This window comes from Erinaceus europaeus, chromosome X (genome assembly GCF_950295315.1).
Source record: "Erinaceus europaeus chromosome X, mEriEur2.1, whole genome shotgun sequence".
Lineage (NCBI taxonomy): Eukaryota > Metazoa > Chordata > Mammalia > Eulipotyphla > Erinaceidae > Erinaceus > Erinaceus europaeus.
Genome location: NC_080185.1, coordinates 25,069,376 through 25,086,755, shown reverse-complemented (window position 1 = coordinate 25,086,755; position 17,380 = coordinate 25,069,376). Strand labels below are relative to the sequence as shown.

General features: G+C 43.0%; 1 long non-coding RNA gene across 3 annotated transcripts in view; it reads left to right on the top strand.

The window, feature by feature from the left end:
• The window catches only part of LOC132535848 (uncharacterized), a 134,339-nt gene that overhangs the window by 16,297 nt on the left and 100,662 nt on the right, over positions 1-17,380 (top strand). Inside the window, exon 4 of one of the 3 annotated variants that reach the window (XR_009547592.1) lies at positions 9,264-9,860. The exons of the other annotated variants lie outside the window; for them this stretch is intronic. This is a non-coding gene — a long non-coding RNA (uncharacterized LOC132535848). Of the gene's footprint in view, positions 1-9,263; positions 9,861-17,380 lie in introns of those variants that run through there. 3 annotated transcript variants of the gene reach the window in all.

The following is a 17,380-nucleotide window of genomic DNA, read 5'->3' as shown; positions in this document are numbered from 1 at the left end:
CTTTCACCTAAAATACACTCACAGAAACACCCAGAATCACATCTCACCAAATATCTGAGCAAATTGTGGCCTAGCCAAGCTGCCAAAAAGTTAACCTCCTTTCTTGCCTTTCTAGGGTCTTGGGACTGTGTGATTCCAGTCTCTGTTGCGATTTTCACAGTCACATGGCTTTCTCCTTTAATGTGGTGTGTCTCAAATCTCCCTCCTTCCTTTCTCTCTCTATTTTTAAATAATTTCAGCTTTTTAATATTTATTTATTCCCTTGTGTTATCCTTGTTTTTGTTGTTGTCGTTATTATTGTTGTTATTGATGTCATCGTTGTTGGATAGGACAGAGAGAAATGGAGAGAGGAGGGGAAGACAGAGAGGGGGAGAGAAAAATAAGACACCTGCAGACCTACTTCACCGCCTGTGAAGCAACTCCCCTGCAGTTAGGGAGCCCAGAGCTCAAACTGCGATCCTTACGCTGGTCCTTGTGCTTTGCACTACCTGCGCCACCTGTGCTTAACTCGCTGCATAAACTCCCGACTCACTCATAGTTGTATTTCTAAAAAGATACTTGCCATGGGAGCTGGGTGGTGGCACACCTGGTTGAGCGCATATGTTACAATGCTCAGGGACCCAGCCTCAAGCCCTCAGACCCCACCTAAGAGGGGAATGTTTCATGAGGGGTGAAGCAGGTTTGTAGGTGTCTCTCTGTCTCTCTTCCTCTCTGTTTCCTCCTCCTCTCTGAGTATCTGGCTGTCTCTATTAAATGAAGATAATAAATAAAAGAAAAGAAAAATGTACTACTTAAAAAAAGATACATGCTACTATCATTTTGCTATATTTACTTGCAGATTTTTTATTTTTATGCCTTTAAGGTTGTCTCTGGGGTTCTGTGCCTACACAACCCCACCATTTCTGGTAACATTTAAAAATATGTATTTATTTATTCCCTTTTGTTGCCCTTGTTGTTTCCTTGTCATAGTTATTGATGTTGTCGTTCTTGGATAGGACAGAGAGAAATGGAGAGAGGAAGGGTAGACAGAGAGGGGGACAGAAAATAGACACCTACAGACCTGCTTCACCACCTGTGAAATGACCCCCCTGCAGCTGGGGATCCGGGGGCTCAAACTGGGATCCTTATGCCAGTCCTTGTGCTTCCTGCCATGTGTGCTTAACCCACTGCGCTACCACCTGACTACTTTTTTTTTTTATAGAGCTTGAAAGAGAGTTGCCAGGGAGGAGAGAGACAGAAAGAAGGGGAGATAACTGCAGCACTTTTTCACTGCTCATGAAGCCTGCAGATGGGGACTGGGGCATTGAACCCGATCCTTGTGCACAATACTATGTATACTGTATCAGGCGTGCCACTGCCTAACCCCAACTTCCAGATCTTTAAAAATACTGCTTTATTTTATGAGAGAAATGGATTATCAGACCAGACAGACCAGAATGCTGTCAGGGCATCAAACCTGGTGCTTCACACATGCAAACTTGTGCTCTGTTCACTAAGCTACCTTCTCAGTCACTTCCTTACATTTCTCCCCATGTTCTCTAGTTTATTTTTTTTTAATTTTTAAAAAAATATTCATAAAATAAAAAATATCAACAAGACCATAGAATAAAAGGGGTACAATTCCCACTACCAGAATGATGTATCCCATCCCCTACCTTGAAAGCTTCCCTAGTCTTTATTCCTCTGGGAGCAAGGACCCAAGACCATTATAGAGTACAGAAGATGGAAGGTCTGGCTTCCATAATTGCTTCCCCACTGTACATGGGCATTGGCAGGTCGATCCATACTCCCAGCCTGTCCCTGTCTTTCCCTAGTTGGGCAGGGCTCTGGGGAGGTAGAGTTCCAGGATACATTGGTGAGGTCATCTGCCCAGTGAATTCAGGTTACTGTCATAGTAACATCTGCAACTTGGTGGCTGAAAAAGAATTAAGATATAAAGCAGGGCAAATTGTTTGATAGTCAGGAACCTAAAGGCAAAAGTATAGCAGGTGAGATTTGGTTTCTCCATTTTGGAAAAAGCTAGTAGGTCTATTTTAGGTATATTCCAAGGGGCCCATGATTTTACTAATTTTTGTCTGAGCCAGACAACTAACATGCAGATAGACCAAAGGTATTGTCTGGGGAGATGGTGTCAGAGCTGTAAATAGAACTAGAAAGCTGGATCAGGGAAGAGAGTAGCTCCCAAATATGGGAAAAGTATATAATATGGTTAACTGAAAACCCCAGTCTATTTAATCTTGGGGCCTTATTCAGTGCCTGAGCCTGTGTAAACTCTGCATCCCTATAGATCTGAGTTTGTATTCTGTGGTCATAGCTAGGAACATTCTAGTCTGCACTTACTGCCAGACCCATTTTCCTTAAGTGGTGGAGTATTTTGTCCCAACCTCTCTTCAGAGAATGAGGCAGTCCCTACCATTGTTGATCCACATTGAGAGCAAGGTCCTGTAGGGCCCCACAAAGGGAAATGACCACTGACAGTGGAGAGAGGGATCTGTTAGCAGCCTAGGCCCATCATGTCTGTGTGGGAATCACAGGATTCCCCGACTAGGGCCCCAGGTAATGGGGTGGCCAGGTGGTAACCAAAAGAGCTATTATTAAATATCCATCATATGCCTGTCTCTTGCCCTTATCTACCTTTTGCAGCCCTTACTTTGTCTGACAAGGTTAGCCATGGTGTGATTGAGGGAAGTGAAATAGAAAGTAGGTGAGGAGGGTATGTAGGTCTAAGTAGAAAGTATTCGACTAAGTACTTTATGGAGTCTTTTTAGGTCTTTCTACTTGCTTGCTGCACTTACTGGGTCACTGCTAACTATTGTACAATTTTGCTTTAGGGTATATATTTCTCCCTAACTTATAGTTACATGTGTGTTTGTGTTCTGTCTCTTGGGTCCTGGTCCATATCTAGGTGTTGTGGCCTTGTTAGGAAATGCATCACCCCAAATGGAACTGAGGAGTCCTATGAGCTAGGAAAGGTCTCACCAGAGTATTAGAGCTCGAGGGTTGACATTGCAGGCCTGGCTTCTGTGGACACAGTCTGAAGTGAAATGTGTCAAGGTGGTACTGGTTGCACTGATTAAGTTGAGATCAGTAGATGCAGCATCAATTGGTATGAGTCGAGAGAAGCCTGCTGGAAAATAAGCCCCATATCAGAGTTTCCAGGACTGGGAGAAATATGGGTTTTATAGAGAATGGGGAGGGTTCCTGCTGTCTTAGGGATTAAGAAGGCAATAGATAGTTGTTATTATTATAACCATCGTTATTTGGAAATTTGGTTGGCTTTGAAAATCCCATTGTTAGGATTTGCTGTATCATATAAGACCTCCCCATGATGTATGTCGTTTAATGCTATTCACTTATAGCTGTATCTTATGTAGTGATGCAACCATTTGTTTCTGGTCTCTCTGGTCTAATACTATAGGTGACTTAATATTTCAAAGAGAAAGACATTAGGGAGTTGGGTGGTAGCGCAGCAGGTTAAGCGCAGTGGGTTAAGCACACGTGGAGCAAAGTGCAAGGACTGGCGTAAGGATCCCGGTTCGAACTCCCGCCTCCCCACCTGCAGGGGAGTCCCTTCACAAGCAGTGAAGTAGGTCTGCAGGTGTCTCTCTTTCTCTCCCCCTCTCTGTCTTCCCGTCCTCTCTCCATTTCTCTCTGTCCTATCCAACAACGACGACAACAAGAATAACTACAATCATAAAACAAACAAGGGCAACAAAAGGGAATAAATAAGTATTAAAAAATGCAGTGTTGTGATGGGGAGAACAAAAAGAGAAAAAGACATTATTATAAATGTATTAACAATTTAATCCCACTGTTGAGATTCAATCAGGCTACCATTTTGAAGCCTTAAGTGCTTACATTGAAGGAATATATACTCTGAACTGGGGTTTGTGCGTCGAAGTTTGAGACATCCAATCTATTTTTCCCCTTTTATACTGACTAAATAGTGGTTTATAAAACTACAGGTTAACAGGAGTGTGTTTTAACACCATTCCCACCACCAAAGGTCTGTGTCCCTACCCTCACCCTCCTTACATTTTTAAATTTTAATTATTTATTATTGGATAGAGATAGAGAAATTGAGAGGGGAAGGTGAGATATAGAGGCAGAGAGACATGCAACCTTACTTCACCACTTATAAAGCTTGCTCCCTGCAGGTGAGGACCCGGGGCTTGAAACCAGGGTCCTTGCTCACTGTAACGTGTGTGCTTAACTAGGTGTGCTACCACCTGGTCCCCTTACTTTTTTTTTTAACTTATGAGTTAAATCAATGTTAATTTACAACATTCGTGACCAATATATCAGAGTACTCCAGATCAAATAGTCAGGTAAAGTCACATGGGACCTTGGACTATTTTCCATGAATAATATAAAACTGTGATTAAATACTAGTAAGGTTTTGCATGTAAAACTGTGATTAAATAATAATAAGGTTTTGCATTTGGATAAAGCAAGTATTTTGTTGTCATTATTGATGATGATGTAGTCTTTATATTTGCAAATTATTCTTGTCTGGCTGTCCATGCCTACACAGTCAAAGATGGTGGTCTGGCTGTCACCATTATATATATTTTTAATGTGTAATGTATCCAAATGTGTTTACGTAAATATCACATTCTTATTTTCATTGAACTAAAACAGGAGCACACTGTAGATACATTATATGCTGTTTCTCCTCACCAAATTTAGCAATATATAATAAGCACAGCAACAGATCTATTCCTGGTTTAATAATAAAGGGTTGGTGAGTGAAGACAGACTGAAAAAATGAGAGCTTTGATGTAAAGGGAGGTGGTACTCTGTGGTGGCACCTTTGAGTGTGAGGTCCACAGAAAGACCTCGGGCCTCTGCACTTGCTGACATAATGGAGCAGAGGGAACAGGGACTTTTTTTTTCCCTAGCCCCTAAATACCTGGGGAGGAGCTGAGGGTTTGGGATTGGGCTGTGGTTTCTTCTGCTGACTCCTCGCTATTAGAGACTCTGAGGAAATGAAGTCCCAGCCCTGGAGTCTGCGGTGGCTCAGGCAGGCCACACAGATAGCTCAACAGGACACTGCAGTCAAGGCAGCTCCTGAGTCCCCCTCCCCGGCACACCCCCTGCCCCTGGCCCCCAGCTATAGGCCCTGGCAAGGACTGAATACTCACGAGGAAGCAAGGGCCCACAGAGTGAAGCATGGCTAATACTTGCTGTGTTTGGTTTGACTTTTCAGGTGCAGTCAGATACAACTTAGGACAGTTTTCTTCAGAGCCCAATGACCAAATGAGGATTCACTCTAGGCCTAGGGCTCACTGGTGGCACACCTGATTGAGTGCAAGAGTTACCATGATGAGCAAAGACCCTGGTTCAAGTCCCCTATCCCTGCCTACAGGGGGGAGAAACTTCACAAGTGGTAAAGAAGCAGTGCTGCATGTTTTTTTTAAAATTATATTTATTTGTTGCATAGAGACAGGCAGAAATTGAGAGTAGGGGGAGATAGGCAGAGAGACACCTGCATCCCTGCTTCACCACTCTCAAAGCTTTCCCCCTGCAGGTGGGGACTGGGGGCTTGAACCCAGATCCTTGTGCATTGTAACATGTACACTCAACCAAGTGTGCCACCACCTGACCTCAGCATGTTATTTCTCTCTGTCTCTCTCTCTCTCTCTCTCTCCCTCCTTCTCCCTCTCCCCTCTCTCTCTCTCTCTCTCTCTCACTTTCTCTCTATATATATCCTTTGCCTCTTAGTCTCTCTGTATTCATAAAATTTAAATAAAGAAATAGATTTTTTTAAAAATACTGTCTCCTGCAATATTCAAGCCTTTAGGTTTATGATTAGTCAACAATTTATTTGGCTTTATATGTTAACTCTTCTTTCAGCCACCAGGTTCCAGATGCTACCATGATGCCAACCGGTCTTCCTTGGGCAGACAATCCCACCAATGTGTCCTGGATCCCCACCTCCCCAGACCCCTGCCCCACTAGGGAAAGAAAGAGACAGACTGGGAGTATGGATAGACCTGTCAACGCCCATGTTCAGTGGGGAAGCAATTACAGAAGGCAGACCTTTAACCTTCTGCACCCTATAATGACCCTGGGTCCATACTCCCAGAGGGTTAAAGAATAGGAAAGCTTTCAGGGGAGGTGATAGAATATGGCATTCTAGTGGTGGGAATTGTGTGGAGTTGTACCCCTCTTATCCTATGGTTTTGTCAGTGTTTCCTTTTTCTTTTTTTAAAATATGTTTTATTTAATTTTAATTAGAAAGAGTAGATACAGAAAGAGGAAGAGACCAGAACACTGCTCAGTTCTGGTTTATGGTGGTTCTGGGGATTGAACATAGGACCTCAGAGCCTCAGGCTTGAAAGGCTTTTGTAGAACCACTATGCTGTCTCCCCAGCCCCAGTGTTTCCTTTTTATAAATAAAAAATTTTAAATATACCTGTCTCCCTTTGTGTAGGTTTACATGTTCATCCTTTTCTTAAGTTATCCATTCTCCCCAGTGTGTCAAGACTGTGATTAGGGAACCGGGTGGTGGCACACCTGATTGAGTGCACATATTACAGTGTGCAAGAACCTGGGTTCGAGCCCCGGATCCCCAGTTACAGGGGGAAAGCTTTGTGAGTGGTGAACCAGGGTTGTAGGTATGTCTCTCTCCCTTTCTATCTTCCCCTTCCCTATCGATTTCTGGCTGTCTCTAATAAATACATAAAAGATAATTAAAAGAGATCTCTTTAAAAAAAGACTTAGATTAGATCTATAGATGTGGACCCAACAACTGGTATTGTTAGTTGTTGACTTCAAACTCAGCTTGTTCTAATCTTTTTGTTTTTAAATTTATTATATCAGTATTTTAATTTCTTTGTCTTCAGGGTTATTACTGGGGCTCAGTGCCTGCACCATGAATCCACTGCTACTTGAGGCTATTTTTTCCCCGTTTTGTTGTCTTTGTTGTTCTTTTTTATCATTGTTGTGGTTCTTATTATTGTTATTGCTGTTGTTGTTGTTGTTGGATAGAACAGAGAGAAATGGAGAGAGGAAGGGAAGACAGAGAGGAGGAGAGAAAGATAGACACCTGCAGACCAGCTTCACCACTTTTTTTTTTTTTTGCCTCCAGGGTTATTGCTGGGCTCGGTGCCTGCACCATGAATCCACTGCTCCTGGAGGCCATTTTTCCCTCCTTTTGTTGCCCTTGTTGTTGTAGCCTTGTTGTGGTTATTATTGTTGTTGTTGATGTCGTTCGTTGTTGGATAGGATAGAAAGAAATGGGGAGAGGAGGGGAAAACAGAGGGAGAGAGAAAGATAGACACCTGCAGACCTGCTTCACTGTCTGTGAAGTGACTCCCCTGCAGGTGGGGAGCTGGGGGCTTGAACTGGGATCCTTATGCAGGTCCTTGCGCTTTGAGCCATGTGTGTTTAACCCGCTGCGCTACCGCCCAACCCCCCTGCTTCACCACTTGTTAAGAGACTCCCCTGCAGGTGGGGAGCCAGGATCCTTGAGCCAGTCCTTGTGCTTCATGCCATGTGTGCTTAACCCACTGTGCTACCTCCCGACTGCCCCATTATTTAATTTTTACTAGTGATTTAGGAAATTATAAAATGATAGGGACAGTTCTACAACACTCCCACCACCAGAGTTCTGTGCATATTCCCCAAGGTAGTTTTCCCACTGTAGTTTTACCAATGTCTTAGAGATCAGTTGACTACTATTTTTTTAATTTATTTTTTATTTAAGAAAGGATAAATTAACAAAACCATAGGGTAGGAGGGGTACAGTTCCACATAATTCCCACCACCCAATCTCCATATCCCATCCCCTCCCCTGATAGCTTTCCCATTCTCTATCCCTCTGGGAGCATGGACCCAAGGTCGTTGTGGGATGCAGAAGGTGGAAGGTCTGGCTTCTGTAATTGCTTCCCTGCTGAACATGGGCGTTGACTGGTCGGTCCATACTCCCAGTCTGCCTCTCTCTTTCCCTAGTAGGGTGGATCACTTTCTAACAAAGTCCCAAAACCTAGATATACACCAGGTTCTGTGAGAGAGAGCATATGTTCACACATATCCATAAACAAGTGCAAAATATATACTTTTTTATCATGTTCATGTGTTTCAGTTCTCTGTGCTACACATATGTTTGAAACCATCCAGTAGTTGTCCTCCATTTCCTTATTTGCTTCAATAAGGATAATCACTTCCAGTTCCGTCCATTTTGTCCCAAAGTACATAATATCATCTTTTTGACTACTGAGTAGTCCAAAAAGTAGTCCATTGAGGGTATGTCCCATAATTTCTTTATTCAGTCATCTGTCAATGGGCATTTAGGTTGCTTCCATATTTTACTTATGTGCATGAGGGTGCATATGTCTCTTTGAGTTCATGTTTTCGTGTCTTTTGAATAAATACCTAGGAATGATATTACTGGAACACAAGGTATTTCCACTTTTATTTGTTTCAGTATTCTCAGTACTGTTCTCCATAATGTCAGCCTGCTTTAATCTGAGCTCATTCTTCCCTCGCTCCCAGTGTTTTCTCAAGTTTCTTTCATATCTATTTTTTTTTTATTCAGGGCATCCCTTTGTGTTCATCTGTTACAAAGTGACCTTGTTCCCCATCACTGAGGGCCCTAGTCAGGGAATCTTGGGCTTCCCACATAAATATGATGGGCCTAGACCTCTAACAGATCCCTCTCTCCACCATCACTGGTCATCTCCATCAGGAACAGCATCATAAACCCTCTTGTGGGCCTCTACAGGACCTTGCCCTCAGTGTGGAACAACAATGGTAGAAACTGCCCCACTCTCCACAGGAAGGCTGGGTCAACATACTCTGCTACTTGAGGAAGACTGGTCCTGAAATGAAAACAACCTAGAATGTTCCTAGCTATAACCATGGAATGCAAGCTTAGACTGACAGGGATGCAGAGGCTACACAGGTTCCTGTGTTGAATATGAATAGACATGGGCCCTAGGCCAGATCAATGGGGTTTACAGTTAATGCATTTATATACTTTTCCCATATTTGGGAGCTTCTCTCTGACCATAGCCAGCTTTCTAGTCCCATCCTCAACTCTGACACCATCTTCCCAGACAATACCTTTAGCCCATCTGCATGTTAGCTGTTGAGCTCAGTCAAAAGTTAGTAAAGTCATGGGCCCTTTGGAATATAGCTAAAATAGATTTCCTATCTCCTTCCAATGTGAAGACCCCAAATCTCATCTGCTATACTTTTTACCTTTAGTTCCCGATTATTAAACAAATTGTTCTGCTTTATATCTTAATGCTTTTCAGCCACCAAGTTGCAGATGCTACCATGACGCCAACCTGACTTCCTTGGGCAGATGACCTCACCAATGTCCTGGAGTTCCACTTCCCCAGAGCCCTGTCCCACTAGGGAAAGATAGAAACAGGCTGGGGGTATGGATCTACCTATCAATGCCCATGTTCAGCAGAGAAGCAGTTATAGAAGCCAGACCTCCCACCTTCTGCTCCTCATAAAGATCTTGGGTCTATACTCCCAGAGGGATAAAAAATAGGGAAATTTCCAATGGAGGGGAAGGAATATGGAACTCTGGTGGTGGGAACGTACACCTATTATCCCACAATCTTGTGAATCACTATCAAATCCCTAATAAAAAAGAAAGTGTCCTTGCTGAGTCCACTCTCTCTTAGACCTCACCTTCTCAGCTACTGCTGAGAAGTTTTGGGACTTTGTTAGGAAGTGAACTGCCTGGAATGGAATTAGAGAATACTATGAAAGGAAAGGTCTCACCCAAGTAATGAAGCTGAAGTCTCTGGACACAGTCTGAAGTGAAGCATGCTGAGGTGGTACTCGTTGCTTTGATTAGATTGGGATCGGTGGATGCAATATTGCTTGGTATGAATTGAGAGAAGCATTCAGGAAAGTGTGCCCCACCCTAAGTTTCCAGGACTGGGGGAAATATAGGCTCTATAGTGGAAATGTGAGGTTCCTGCTGTCTTAGAGCTCAAGAAGACAATAGATAGTTACTGTTATAATCACATTATTTGGTAATTGGGTTAACTTTGAAAAATCCCTTTGTTAGGATTTGCTGTATAATACCCAACTTCACCATAATTTATGTCCTTTGACATTATTTGTATATAGCTGTGCCACCGGTTGCTTCTGTTCTCCCTGGTCTAGGCTTTTGAGAGAGTCAACATATCAAAGACTCAGCCTATGTATTAAAAAGACTCAGTCTGTGCCTTAAAAAGTTTGAGTCATACAATCAATTTTCCCCTCTCATATTGATTAAATAGTGATTTATATGACTACAAATTAATAGGAGTGTACATAGTCACCATTCCCCCCATCAAAAGACTGTGTTCCATCCCACCCCCCCCCAAGCCGAATATCCACCCTCACCCTCACCCTCACCCTCACCCCAGGGTTTTTACTTTGGTGCCCTACTCCAGATTTAGTCAAATCCTGGTTTTTAGTTTCTCTTTCTGTTCTTCTTTCTCAACTTCTGTTGATGAGTGGGGTCATCCCATACTCATCTTTATCTTTCTGACTTAGCTTACTTAACATAATTCCTTCTAGGTCTGTACAAGATGGGTCAGACAAGGTGTGTTTATTGTTCTTAATAGCTGCATAGTATTCCATTGTGTATATATACTACCGCTTTCTCAGGCACTCATCTGTTGTTGGGCATCTGGGTTGCTTCCAGGTTTTAGCTATTATGAATTTTGTTGCTATGAACATAGGTGTACAAATATCTTTTTGGTTGGGTGTTATAGAGTTCCTGGGATGTATCCCCAGGAGAAGAATTACTGGGTCATATGGAAGGTCCATGTCTAGCCTTGTGAGAGTTTTCCAGACTGCTCTCCACAGAGGCTGGACCAGTTTACATTCCCAACAGCAGTGCAGAAGGGTTCCTCTGTCCCCACAGCCTCTCCAGCATTTGTTGCTGCTGTCCTTTTTGATGTATGCCATTCTCACAGGGATGAGTTGGTATCTTAATGTTATCTTTATTTGCATTTCTCTGACAATCAGAAACCTGGAGCAATTTTTCATGTGTTTGCTAGCCTTTTCGATCTCTTCTGTAGTGATGTTCTGTTCATATCCTCTGCCCATTGTTGGATGGGGTGATGTTGTATTTTTAAAAAAATACTTCTTTCCTTATTGAAACAAAGCAAAGGACTCTGGGTATGGAGGGAAAGGGTAGATAGGAAGAAAACTTTGGGGACCCATTGCATAATGAAATTATATGCATGCGTCAATGATTGCATTGTAAAGCATTATGAACCCCTTCAATAAAAACAAATAGTTCTTTCCTTTTCAACTGAGTATAGTATTTATTCCCTTGGTAACAGGTATCAGTGTTGTTTCCAGTGGGAACTATGATGACTAGTGTTGTATGAACATTCTTGTGTATACTTTATTGCTTCCTACATGCAGAAATTTCTTTTCTTTTTTCTTTTTAAAAAGATTTTTTAAATATTTATTTATTTGTTTCCTTTTTGTTGCCCTTGTTGTTTTTATTGTTGTTGTAGTTATTATTGTTGATGTCATAATTGTTGGATAGGACAGAGAGAAATGGAGAGAGGAGGGGAAGACAGAGAGGGGGAGAGAAAGAGAGACACCTGCAGACCTGTTTCACAGACTGTGAAGTGACTCCCCTGCAGGTGGGGAGTGGGGGCTCGAACTGGGATCCTTGTGGCAGTCCTTGCGCTTTGTGCCACATGCGCTTAACCAGCTGTGCCACTGCCGGATTCCCCAGACATTTCTTTTGTTGATGTTTTTTACAGTGTTGTAGTAAGTTTTACTTGTTCATAGGATTCATCTACTGCTGATATCTACCATCTATTTATGATGTCACTAAATAGATTGCCAGTGTTTTGTTGTTTTTTTTTTCCCTCCAGGGTTATTGCTGGGCTCAGTACCTGCACCATGAATCCACCGCTCCTGGAGGCCATTTTTCACCCTTTTTGTTGCCCTAGTTGTTGCTGCCTCGTTGCGGTTATTATTGCCATTGTTGACGTTGCTTTGTTGTTGGATAGGACAGAGAGAAATGGAGAGAGGAGGGGAAGACAGAGAGAGAGGGGGAGAGAAAGATAGACATCTGTAGACCTGCTTCACTGCCTGTGAAGCGACTCCCCTGCAGGTGGGGAGCCGGGGGCTCGAACCGGGATCCTTATGCCGGTCCCTGTGCTTTGCGCCACATGCGCTTAACCCACTGCGCCACTGCCCGACCCCCTGCCAGTGTGTTTGTATCAGTTTATACTCTGCCTAGCAATTTAAGGGAATTCCAGTTGTTCTAACTTTATATGAATTTTCCCGTTTTGTCATTTTGTTTGGTATGGTGAGAGAATGTATTGCTGCCCTTTTAGTAGATGGGAACAAACAAAACCACATATATTCATTTATTCTGAATGAAGTTTGGGATTTAAATAGTGAGTCTGCCTTTGAATAGTTCTAAATTCAGTGGAGGGGTACCCACTAGTTGAGTGGGATTTAAATAGTGAGTCTGCCTTTGAATAGTTCTAAATTCAGTGGAGGGGTACCCACTAGAATATAGACAGAAGATCACATATATAACAAGTGTTCTTCTTCTTCTTCTTCTTTATTTTTATGCCACCAGGATTATTTCTGGGGTTTGGGTCTCGCTACGAATCCACACTCCTGATAGCCATTTCTTTATCTTCTTCTTTTTAAAAAATATTTCATTTATTTATTAATGAGAAAGATAGGAGAGAGAGAGAGAGAAAGAACCAGACATTACTCTGGCAAATGTGCTGCCTGGGGTTGAACTCAGGACCTCATGCTTGAGAGTCCAATGCTTTATCCACTTTGCCACTTCCTGGACCACTTCTTTTTCCTTTTTTTTTTTATTTGATAGGACAGAGATAAATTGAGAGAGGAGGGAGAGTTAGAGAGGGAGAGAAAAAGACATCTACAGACCTGTTTCCCTGCTTGGGGCTCAAACCCTGATCTTTGCACTTGCTAATGTGTGCTCGCAACCAAGTGTACCACCACCTGGCCCACAACCTGTGTTATTCTAAGCGTTGTGGACTTATAGCAGAGGAATAATGATGGTGTGCTAGGTAAGTTCATAGGAAGGATGGGTAAAGTATGGAGATCAAATTGGAAGCACTGAGAGGAAACTGGACTAATTAGATAACTATTGAAGTTGTGCAAATATATAATTTCAGTCTGGAGTTGGTGTATTGCACCAAAGTAAAAAACTCCAGGGTGGGAGGGTTCAGGTCCTGGAACATGATGACAGAGGGCCTAGTGGGGGTTATATTGTTATGTGGACAACTGGGAAATGTCATGCACGTACAAACTACTGTACTTACTGTCAACTGTAAAACATTAATCCTCCAGTAAAGAAGTTAAAAAAATTCAGTCCATACTCTTGGAGAGATATAGAATGGGGAAGTTTCCAATGGAGGGAATGGGACATGGAACTCTGGTGGTAAGAACTGTATGGAATTGTGCCCCTGTTATCTCACAATATTGTTAATAATTACTAAGTCACTAATAAAAGATGAAAGAAGAAGACAGAAACCTGAGAAACCCCACATTTCAAGGGAAAGGTGAAGATGACACACACACACACACACATACACACACACACACATTTAGATTTAAGCATAACTTTGGATTGGAGAGGAGGAAAACAAGTTGAAAGGGAAGGGTTGAAGATATAGGAAGTTGACATGAGGAATCATGTAGTAGGGACTCCAGAATGATGAGGGATTGCCATTTAGATTTGGAAATGAGCAGGGACATCTTTGGTGACACTAGGGGGGAACTGTGAAAAGGGTAGGTCTGGAAATGCCTGCATATAGATAACTGTAAAGGGGGGGGAGGAGATACAAAGTTCACACTTGATAGCACAAGTGATCTCTTTAAGACCATCTACAAGAAAACCTGTTAAGAGTGAAAGAGACAGAGGAGAGGCTTGGAGTAGTCAATTGGGAAATGGAGGGCATGGATAACTGGGAGAAAAAAATAGGACTGCAAGGTTGCCAGACATGTAGATCTGTGATAAAACACATACCTCACATGTGTGAGGCCCTGTGTTTGATCCCTGGTACCAATCAAAAAGAGAGAGAGAGAGAGAGAGAGAGAGAGAGAGTAGGGTCGCATTGAAGGCATTGCTAAAGCCAGCTACCAAGTAGGTCAAGATTTTTCCATAGGAGGAAAAGCCATGGCAAAAACAAACAAGCTGAGATCCTCCAGCTGGAACATTGTGTTGGGGGCGACAAGGAAAGTGACTTTAAGTTGGCAGTAAGGGACACTGGGAGAATTCTCAAGGCTATCTGTGTTTATTGATACTGAGATAGAATCAACAAAGCTCCAGGTATTATTACATTGAATGGTGGGAAAAGGAGATGAACCCATGTTGGGTTTGCTGTCCTACAGCAGACCTTGTCATCTATCTCCCCACTGGTCACTTCTTTCTTCTTCTCCCTGTGTTTAGATTCCCTTGCCTTGATGTAGACCTTGGGGTTCAACCTTGCCACCATTTTCCCAGATTGGTGGCAGTAGCAGTGTAGACATCCCAACTCTTCTAGTGGACATCTGAGGAGTTTATTTGCAATCCATTTGGAATGAAGTCACTCAGCCTTTGCCTCCACTTTCTGTTTGTTCTTTGAGCTGTCTGGAATCCTCAGCCAGCCAGCAGCACATCCTGTTCTTGCATTTTAAACCAGGGGGTGGAAAATCGAAGCCACCTTATAGACCATAGGTTATGCTTCAGCCATACAAGTGAGACACATCATCTTTCCAATGAGATGGGGGAGGGGGTGGGGGGGGAGGATCTAAATCCAGTGGGACCTCCAAAGAAGATCCCATTACAGTGTTAGCAAAATTTTGGAGGCTAACCAAAAACTGTCCATCAACTTACAACTCCAGCAATTACAGCTTCCACATGGGAATTTCACTCTGACTGGGGCTCCATTTCATCCAGGGAGAGCTCTCTCTGGATGGCCCTTAGTCAGGATGCAGGTGTGTTGGGAGATTTAAACAGTTAACATTTGGGAAGCACACTGTGCTTTTTTTTTTTTTTAAGTTTTATTTATAAAAAGGAACACTAACAAAAATCATAGGATAAGAGGGGTACAACTCCACACAGTTCCCACAACTATTCCATCCCCTCTCCAGATAGCTTTCCTATTCTTTATCCCTCTGGGAGTATGGACCCAGGGTCATTATGGGGTGCAGAAGGTGGATGGTCTGGCTTCTGTAATTGTTTCCCCGCTGAACGTGGGCATTGGCAGGTCAATCCATACTCCCAGCCTGCCTCTCTTTCAGGCAGCTTGGAACGAAACGTTCCTACTTATGATCATAGAATGTGAACAGATTTACAGGGAGGCAGAGGTCACATAGACTCCTAAGCAGAATATAGGCCCCAAATCAAAATACTGTGCTCTTTTAATGAAAGGTGTCTTTTTACTTACTTACTTACTTAATTTATTTATTCATTTATTTATTACTTCCAGGGTTATTGCTGGGGTTTGGTGCCTGTACTATGTATCCACTGCTTCTAGTGGCCATTTTTTCCATTTTGCTGCCCTTGTTATTGTTGTTGTTATTACTGTTGTTGCTGTTGGACAGGGCAGAGAGAAATCATAACAGGAAGGGCAGACAGAGAGAGGAAGAGAAAGATAGAAACCTGCAGACCACCACTTTTGAAGCGAACCCCTTGCAGGTGGGGAGCCAGAGGCTTGAACTGGGATCCTTATGCTGGTCCTTGCACTTCAGAACATGTGTGCTTAATCCACTGCACTACTGCCTGGCCCTCAATGAAAGGTGTTTTGAAAAGAGTCGATATTATTAACATCACCATCATCTTTTGTTTTGTTTTTTGAGACACTTCAGGAGTGGAAGTGTTCATTTTCACACGAGTTTTGGGAAGGAAAGGTGTTGGAAAATGAATGCATGGCAAGACTGATGCCTAGGGAACCAGCGTGAATTGGAAAGTAACTGACATCTGAAGATTCAAAGACCTCTCCTCACCAATTACTTCAAAAAATGCTAAGCACATTAGCAAGTTGGATAATTAAAGAAAAACATACTCAAAGTCATCAGTGAAAATAACCCATCACCATGATAAATGATCAATTTGTTTGAGTAGCCTTTTTAGTGTTAATTGAGGTCCAGGGTGACTCAGTGGCCTGGGGGCTAAAAATGAAGTCCTGAGAAAAGTTAAAGAGAAGGTACTCAAAGGCCAGGCCAGAGAGCCCCTGACTTCTCACATCTGCACAGAGCCACCAGGCCAGCCCTTTAGAATACCAGATGTTTATGCTCCATTTCCTGACCTCCCTTCCAAATTGCAAATCCTGGAGTCCTACTGAAGGATTTTGCAGGCTGTTTGTTATTTGTGTAGAGTGCTGTGGATTTGATTTTGCCTGGAATGACTTCCTGACAGCCTTGTTTCCTAAAGTGATGCTATTTCACCAGGAAATGGTTTGAAAACAAGAATCACGATGTGGATCACATTCTCTGAGGGACTAATACCCCAACAGTGGCCTGATGGGGGGGGCAGAGGTAGGAATAGAGATCCAGAGGAACCAAAGAAGAGCTGCAGTTTAAAACAAGGCATTTCTAAGAATAAACGAGGGGTGTGTGTGTGTGTGTGTGTGTGTGTGTGTGTGTGTGTGTGTGTGTTTTGGGGTGGGGAGATGTGAGTCTGGGAGAGTTCTGCCTTCTGCAGTGTGGAGGGTGTGCCAAGGCTAACTAGAGAAGTAAATGCCAATGTTGAGGCTGGCAGCCCAAGCGATTGAGTAAACCCATAATTCAGTCATTTATGAAGTGGTTGGAGAAATCGCCTTCTTGCTGGCAGTGTAGTCCACTAGAGGTGATGACATGTGAGTAATAAAGTGTCTGTCACTCCCACTTGCTCCAGGCCTTTAGTTCTGGATGCCACTTGGTTGCAGAAAACATGGCTTGACTCGAGGGTACAAACAGACCTGATCACCTGACAATGTCTGGATCCAGTGCTCTCACCTGTCTGAGCAGCCAATATCTGCTGTTGAGACATTGCCACTGCTGTGGACAAAGCAGTTTTTGCTTCCATTCCAGTCCTATTCCTTCCCAGCATAAGCCTTTCTCTTGGGGGGGAGGTCCGTTAAGGGGGAGAGAGAGAATCCCATGGGTACAGTAATTTATGCAGTCAAGTCAAAACATGGCTTGGGAAATAGCTCACTTAAGGGCCGGTGAGGAAGGATTAAAGGAGGATAATTATTGGAGAAAGTTGAGGAGGTTGGGGTAATTAGCACAATGGTTTTGCAAAGCGACTTTCATGCCTTAGGCTCTATAAGTCCCAGGTTCAATCCACCATACCACCATAAGCCAGAGCTGAGTAGTGCTCTGGTAAAAAAAAAAGGGGGGGGTTGGTGGGCAGTAGTGCATCCGGTTAAGCACATGTGGCACTAAG